This window comes from Nylanderia fulva, unplaced genomic scaffold, assembly GCF_048542155.1.
Source record: "Nylanderia fulva isolate GAGA-0341 unplaced genomic scaffold, ASM4854215v1 Scaffold493, whole genome shotgun sequence".
NCBI lineage: Eukaryota > Metazoa > Arthropoda > Insecta > Hymenoptera > Formicidae > Nylanderia > Nylanderia fulva.
In genome coordinates this window covers 39,803-48,564 of record NW_028190580.1, presented here as the reverse complement: position 1 = coordinate 48,564, position 8,762 = coordinate 39,803, and positions in this window count along the sequence as shown.

Below are 8,762 nucleotides of genomic sequence, written 5' to 3'. Positions count from 1 at the left end.
CTCATGTCGAGTGAGCGCCGAATAGTAAGTAACTTTCGTCCGAAACGTTTGTAGCTCTCCTCGTTGCGGCGCCGTAAATCGTCGTTAAGTGTTCCGGAGGTACCGCCGGCGGTCGTCTGACTTCGAGAGATCATTCGGTCGTCCGGAGGTGCCGCCCGTCCCGGAGGTGTCGCCGGTCGGCCGTGGTTCCCGGAGATGTCGCCGGTCGGCCGTGGTTCCCGGAGGTGTCGCCCGGCCCGGAGGTGTCGCCCGGCCCGGAGGTGCCGCCGGTCGGCTGTGGTTCCCGAAGGTGTCGCCCGGCCCGGAGGTGCCGCCGGTCGGCTGTGGTTCCCGGAGGTGTCGCCCGGCCCGGAGGTGTCGCCGGTCGGCCGTGGTTCCCGGAGGTGTCGCCCGGTCCGGAGGTGCACGCGCCGTGCCGCCGGAGGTGTCGCCCGCCAACGAATGCAACACGCCGCGATCGGACTTGGGTTACGAGCGGCGCGTGCCGCCGGAGGTGTCGCCCGCTAATCAAGGCAACACGCCGCTATCGGGCCTGGAAAAATTTCTCGCTCGCCGGCGAGAGCAACGCGCCGCGAGCAAACTTGCGCCTGTTCCCGAGTTCTCGCTTGTACCGCTAACGAGCGAGCTAAATGAGATTAATTAATTGAGGACGCATCGGAAAGTTTATTCGTGCAAACACTCCGGCTTCGCTTATTGGCATCCTGCCTGCATTCGTCCACGTATCGGTCGTAGAATCTCGAAGATTGTGCATCCGACGAGTGGTAGCCGGGAATTAGCAGATATCGTAATAATCGTGTCGCGCGGTCGTGCGGAGCTTCGAAAGGTACGAAACCTTTGTCCGAAACGTATTTCCGTATTGTAGCATTATCTCCTCGTAGCGGCGCTACTCGCCGTCAAGTGCCCCGGAGGTACCGCCGGCGGGCGACGGACTTGGTGAAATCATTCGGTCGTCCGGAGGTGTCGCCCGTCCCGGAGGTGCCGTCCGTCCCCAAGTTGACGCCGGCCGTCATGTGGTGCCGCACGTATAATCACGCCCGTAACGAGCCGTCTCGGTTGCCGCGCGCGTGATTTCGCATCGGGCGAGTGTTCCGTACCGTAATCGCGGTCACCGCAGCTTGCGTGTTGCGTATCATCCGTATTAATTCGAAATATATGTCTCCGACACGTGGGTTTGAGAGACACGGTTCGAGTTAGTAATCGGACAGCGCCCTCATGTCGAGTGAGCGCCGAATAGTAAGTAACTTTCGTCCGAAACGTTTGTAGCTCTCCTCGTTGCGGCGCCGTAAATCGTCGTTAAGTGTTCCGGAGGTACCGCCGGCGGTCGTCTGACTTCGAGAGATCATTCGGTCGTCCGGAGGTGCCGCCCGTCCCGGAGGTGTCGCCGGTCGGCCGTGGTTCCCGGAGATGTCGCCGGTCGGCCGTGGTTCCCGGAGGTGTCGCCCGGCCCGGAGGTGTCGCCCGGCCCGGAGGTGCCGCCGGTCGGCTGTGGTTCCCGGAGGTGTCGCCCGGCCCGGAGGTGCCGCCGGTCGGCTGTGGTTCCCGGAGGTGTCGCCCGGCCCGGAGGTGTCGCCGGTCGGCCGTGGTTCCCGGAGGTGTCGCCCGGTCCGGAGGTGCCGCCCGACCCGGAGGTGCCGCCCGGCCCGGAGGTGCCGCCCGGCCCGGAGGTGCCGCCCGGCCCGGAGGTACCGTCGGTGTTTATACCTTATTGTCCCGGCATTTCGTTTGTTTCCTTCTTAATTAATGCTAATTATCGTTGTTTGACATTCGCCATACGGCTATCGTGATAATATTTTATCGTACAATAGGACTTTTCGATCGTTCGCTCTCCGCGACTCTATCTCGATTGAACGCGCCTTTCGGCGCTCGCGCTCGCATACGGCCGTGCGTAGGACCGTGCGTCGCCGACCGCCTGGCCGGCCGGTTGGGTACTATAAGAGATACGTCGCGCTCGGCGCGTCGAACGAGGCACCAGCCCAACTATATTCCATTGCTAATTTATTTGTTAAAATATGTTTCATCATGTACGAAATCACATCATGATGATCCTTACCTCCTAAAAAGCTCAATTGTCTTGTCTAAAAATATAAAATAATTTAATTAATATTAGTTTATGATCTAAAAATTTCAAAATAATAAACATTTGTTTTTCTCTTATAAAAAAAGTTAACATTACTTTTCTTTTAACTCCTTTAAAATTATTTAACATTATATAAATAAATAAATATGTCCAAAATATTGCTTTTTATAAGACATTTCAATAAAATGTTTCTAATCGTAAGTATAAAATGATAATATTTTGTATATACCATTTCTGCAGCAACACATTTGTTTTTTAATTGATTATCAATTCTCTGTAATTGTTCTACGGTATCTGCTGGCAAATCGAAATCATAATGTTCATTTTTTTTTAAATCCGTTTCCTCATTTTTTCTTATGTGATTATCCAACTTTATTAAACGTTCATCAATTGTTGTAAGATTTAACAATACTGCATTTAGTTTCGTGATAATTAAATTATGAAAATCTGCAAAAATAATTGACACATATTATTGTATATCTACTCATTGTCAGATAATATAAATATTACGAATTATATACCATTTTAAATATATGTTTACAGTGATATAAATAAAAAAAGTTAAAACTTTAATAATATATATATATATATATAGGTAAGCTTTTACAAAAATTTAAAATTAATAACACATATATTTTTACCTACATCAATCTCAGCATTACAAGTATCGGATGTAGATATTGTATCTGAATTTTGTGGAACAAGGTCATCTTTATTTGCTGTTCGATGTTCTTGTGAACTTATAGATTTACTATATGTAACTGCAGACTTTTTAGACTGAATATTAATTATTTTTTCATTACTTATTTGTATCGGAGGCTTAGTTATTTTCTTATAATTTTTTATCAGTGGTTTTTTTATTTCATAAGTCATTTTGCTTTTATTTAAATCGTTTGATATATTAGAAGCTTCATCTAAATCATTGCTTGTGTCAGTTCTATCTGAATTATCAGAAGAACTTGAAATTTTTTTTACTCGATTCATTTTCTTATCACCTTGTATTAATGGTGTCTTTATTTCACAGATTTTGCTCTTATTTATTGTTAAAGCTTTTGGTGTATTAGGAAAATTATCTAACTCTAAATCATTGCGAGTTTTTAATTTATTGACGCTTGTGTCGCTTGTATCAGAATTATCAGGAGATGAACCTGTATTTTTTTTTGCTCGTTCATATCTCGATTTTTTGAGGTTATTTCCATCATCACCATCTATATCGGATATTTGTTCAGCTAATTTAAGTTTGTCTATAGCTTTATCATATGTATCTAAAACGTATAAAATTTTTGAATATTAAAAATTAGATTTTTGTTTTTATATATTTTATAATCAAATATCACTTAAAATTTAAATTTTAATATATACTTTTAATACATATATATTATAATTTTAATTTATATAATTTTTGATAAAAAAATAAAATACATTTTTTATATTACTAACCGCTGCTACCAAAAATACGGATTATTTTATATAATTGCCAATCATCAGAAGGAAATATTCTTTTCATAATTGCTTTATTTATCTTAATTTGACTTGTATATGATGGCCATTTACATTCCTTATTATTTTCAGTTAACCATTCAGAAGGAACAATTTGTAAACCATCTTCGAACTCCACAATATTATACGCCATAATAACTGTAAATAAAAATTGATCAGCATTGAAATTATAAATAATCTATGATGTAAATAATATGATAGATTGTGACAATAATAATAATAATAATAATAATAATAATAATAATATTTGCAATTTATATTAGAGTATTATAATTACGTTTAATTATTTAATTACAAATGCAAATTAATATTAAACATGTATTATTCAGTTGTGTGTAACATCGGAAATATAATATAATTTTTTTTATAAGGCATTTTCAACATTTTTGCTCTAATTTTATCAAACTCCCATGTCTGAAGATGAGAATATTCAGACATGATACCAATATTTAAAGTTAATGACGAAATAGGCTGTGTATATAAATCTTCCACTAACACAAGTACTTTGCCAATAGCATACATTTTATTGTCATTAGATTTAATGAAATTTAAAATTGACATTATTTGTCCATTTTCAAAAGAAATGCAATTATTTTTTGGATCATCACAGTTAATATAATATTGATTATTGCAAAAAATTTTATATTGTTGTACAGAAATGAAATCTTTCGTAATAGGACCATCACAATGAGAGCGTGTAAAACATTTTTCCATATCGTATGAATTTGAATATATTTTGAATGTTTCATTATTATGTATTGTCTCAATTTCTGCAAATCTTCTTGTTAATTGCTGTAATGGTTGGTTAGTTTTACGAATTAATTTCTTTAACGTAGACATATAATTCTCAAATTTAAATGCACTAAATTTATCCAGAGCACCAAATTGTTTTACGTCTGCAGCAAGATGTAATAAATTATGAATATTATGTGAAATATATTTAGAACCGTAGATAACTTGAAATGATTTTACAAAATGTTTTAATAAATTTTCTGCATATTCTATAATAGAAGTTTGATATGTTAAAGTAGGATGTGCAAGAATTGTGATTGCTACATGTAATGTTAGAAAATTTAAATATACATTTTCTTGTAATATTCCTTTCAATATAATAGGACCTGTATATAATAAAAATTGCCGATATTCTGTGGCTTTCCAATGTTTGATATACTTTAATGATCTTGGTTTTCGAGCAAAATCAGAAGGAATATAATTGCGTAACTTTATTAGTTTCTTAGAAATTTGTTCTTTGTATGAATTTGATAATCTTATCTTAAGTGGTCCTGAAAGCCATAACATAATAAGTTTACGCATAACACCCAAACATACCAGGTGCATATAATCTAGTGGCACATTTGTAACTAAGCCTAGATTTGGTATATTTTTTAAAATTGTGTCACCAGTTTGATAATCAAGATTATAAGATCCAGTAAAAAATTCTTTATCATTACGTAACATCATATTAGATGTGTATGGAAAACATATATGTCCTTCTATATTATCACCTTCAATAATGCATTTAGTGCAACTATTATATCCAGTGTGTCCTTTTACATTTAAAATAAATGATTTAGCAGGAGCGTCACAAATTATTGCTTTAATTTCGACTTTTATGATCTGTCCCTCATAATCAATCCCATTATTTATAAAAGCAATAGCATCACCTACAAACATTTTTAAAAACTCATTTGCATTTTTTGGTTTTCCTTCACCATAATATAAGGCAATGACATATACATTGTTTATAATATTATCTGCACATAATATTGGCCATAAACTCTTTGTGGAAGACTTATATATAGGTAAACCATCAATATTTATAAATAATTGAATGTTATCAAGAGCAAAATTCAATCTTTTACGTTCTTCAATAATTTTTAGAAGAGCTTTTTCGAGACCTAAGTGGCAGTAATCTCCGTTTTCAATTTGTATAATTTCAGTTGATTTAGGAGTTTGCAATAATGTACGTGGATCTTTAGGCAAAGTATAATTAGTGTGTGTTTGCAATATCTGTAAAAGGTGACGGAGTGATTTGAGTGATATCTTTTCTTCAATAGCCCATTTACTTATGTCATGTATAAAAGTTTCGTTATCATTTAAACACAGATTTTCATAATTGTTATCGACTATAGCTTGCAGCTTATTTGCATCCGTGTAATTTTGTATCATACAGGCATTATTTTCATTCAAAAAGTTAATATTATTTTCATCATAATATTGATTTAGATTTCTATCTGAGTATACTTTATCAGAATCACATAAAGACGAAGCATTCTCATCAACAACAATTAGTTGATCATTATTATTATTAATTATTGCCATAAAATCCGCAGAATCAGTCTGATGAGTTATCATATTCATATCTGTTACTGTGTTTCTTGCAACTAATCTTCGTTTATGTCTTGCACTATAAAATATTGAGTGTTTTCGTTTGCGACCCATATTTTTCACAAAATATATTTTTTTTCCTAAATATACATATACAATGAAAAAAAGATATCTTGTTACAATAAATATGAAAAAAATATAAGACAAACATAAGATAAAAAATATTGTATATACTAACCTTAATTTTTATGTTGATGTTTTTCACTTTGTTAAATCACTTCTTATTGCTAAGTGATCTTCTGAGATCACTTATTTTGAGTCAAAATGTCCTCTTATGCAAATAAAAAACACGTGCTGGTACACCAACAGACTGCGTATACGCTGCAGAGCGTTTTGGGCAACGTGTACGCGCCTACACGGTCACGCTTGCATTAGGATTAGGTAAGATTAGGTTACATTAAGTAGCGTCCATTAACGGTGACGTGTTGATTCTTTTACTTTTAGAACAAATCAACGTCAAGTCTTGACAAGATGACAACTTAGCAGTCATTCTGCTGAACGCGACTATTTTAAAGAAAAATATTTCAAATAAAAGTTGTTTGATTCAAAGGAGGTCATAAAGTAGATGATGCCCTTTATTTGATGAATATTTTAAGAGATATTTGAAGTGGTGTACGTGTTATTTTAAATTGGACACCCTAATATATATTTAGTTATAGCAGTAATAAATATAAATAAATAAATATAAATTATTTATTAAATATATCATAAATTAAACTTTATTTTTCTAATTTTAATTGTTGATCGTCACAGCACAACATCTTTATGATGTCACTGTGACATTTTCTTGCTATGACAGATTTTTTATCATTATTGTTACATTTCGTGATATACTAGTTATATCAATGTGACATTTTTGATGATATCACTGTAACATCATAAAGATGTTGTGCTGTGACGATTAAATATATATTTTATCGTCACAGCAGAACATCTTTATGATGTCACTGTGACATTTTCTTGCTATGACAGATTTTTTTATCCTTATTGTTACATTTCGTGATATACTAGTTATATCAATGTGACATTTTACAATGATATCACTTCAATTGTGATTAATGATATCACTGTTACCTTCCAATAATCTCACAATGACATCACAGTGACATTACATTTTAATATAAATTGTCGCTCGTGTATTGAAAACAAAGTGATAAATATAAGGCCAACTTATCGAGCTGAATATTCGAGATGTTCAGTCAACTACCATTTATTACATGTATAAATTATAAAACTACAGTCATTATATTATATTAAAACTAACGCAAATTAACGCAAATTACAATCATTCTATAAACGTTTCGACCGCACGCGGTCTTCTTCAGTATAATTATTGAAAAATAAATTCTTACAATTCACATGATATCGAAATTTAATTATAGTTATTCAGAATCGAGAGTTTTTGAGCAATTAACGCGTGTTTCAATCCGTCCTGTCCAACAATGTTCGCCTCGATATGATCTCTGATTTTGTTCAGATCTCGGATGATTTCATCGTTAATATGCGAGAAATTAACCCGTACCGTAGGCGCTGCGATTAATAAGAAATTACCGATCAACGTATGTCCAAATTATAATATATATCCCCTACAATTGGTAGTATGCTTACCTATCATCGTTCTTCTTGACAATTTTGCTACTTATTAACAGTTATTAAGGATGACACTTAACAACAACAATACAGAAAGACAGCTCATTTTAAACTCTACTTGATCGGAGAGCGTGCGTGTTTATATATGATCTAATATCTATGTTTTACTCGTTAATGTCCTATTTGTCCTATTATTATTTATTGTTCGCTAATATATCCAAAATATCAAAATACGACTCGCTAAGTAACTCAGTATCTTTGTTTAAATTTAGTCCATTTTTTTGTTCCTTGATATGTAGCATCTCAGAAATGAGTCTTTTATAATAATTATTTTCGTTGTCCATGATCTTAACATTGTCCCAATTAAAAGTATGATGTTCATTTATTATGTGTTCAGAAATTACTGAATGTTTCGTTGAGTCCAACCTAATATTATTTTTATGTTCTTTTATTCGCGTCTGCAATTGCCTCTTTGTTTGGCCTACATAAGATGCATTACAATTATTGCAACTGATCTTATAAACCACATTCGAATTGCATGGATGTTTAGTTTTATCTTTCTGTGCTTTAATAATATTATCCAGTTTGTTGAGACATCTATACCCTACCATACAATTTTTATTTTTCACCGAGGAAACAATCATTTCTGAGACCCTATCTATATACGGAATGACAAAGAATTTTTTATTAACCGAGTCATTTCTTATACTTTTTGTTCTTTCTATGTTGGCCTGTCTCTCTAAAATGCTCCCCTTAGATATGATGTGTTCTATCCGATGATTAATTTTGTTAAAAATCAGATCAAGAGGGTAACCATTGCTTCTGAGTATATTAATAATTAACTCCAAATTTTTATTAAAAAATAGTGGATGTGATAGCAATAGACATCTGTCTACAAGGTTATATATTATTCCAATTTTGTGGCATAATGGGTGGTTTGAATAAAATGATAACGTCCTTCCTGAGAAGGTTTCTTTTTGATACCAGTCTATATATATTTTGTTATTAATAATTTTAAGTGATAAATCTAAGAAATTCAAGCTATGATTAACCTCTTGTTCGACCGTGAATTTAAGTCTTTCATGATAGTTGTTAATATTATTCACAATCTGAGTCATATTAGTCATAGAGGTGGCCACTATTATGTCATCCACATAACGAAAATAAAACAAACATTCCAAATTCAACGCTTTGAGAACTGTATCCT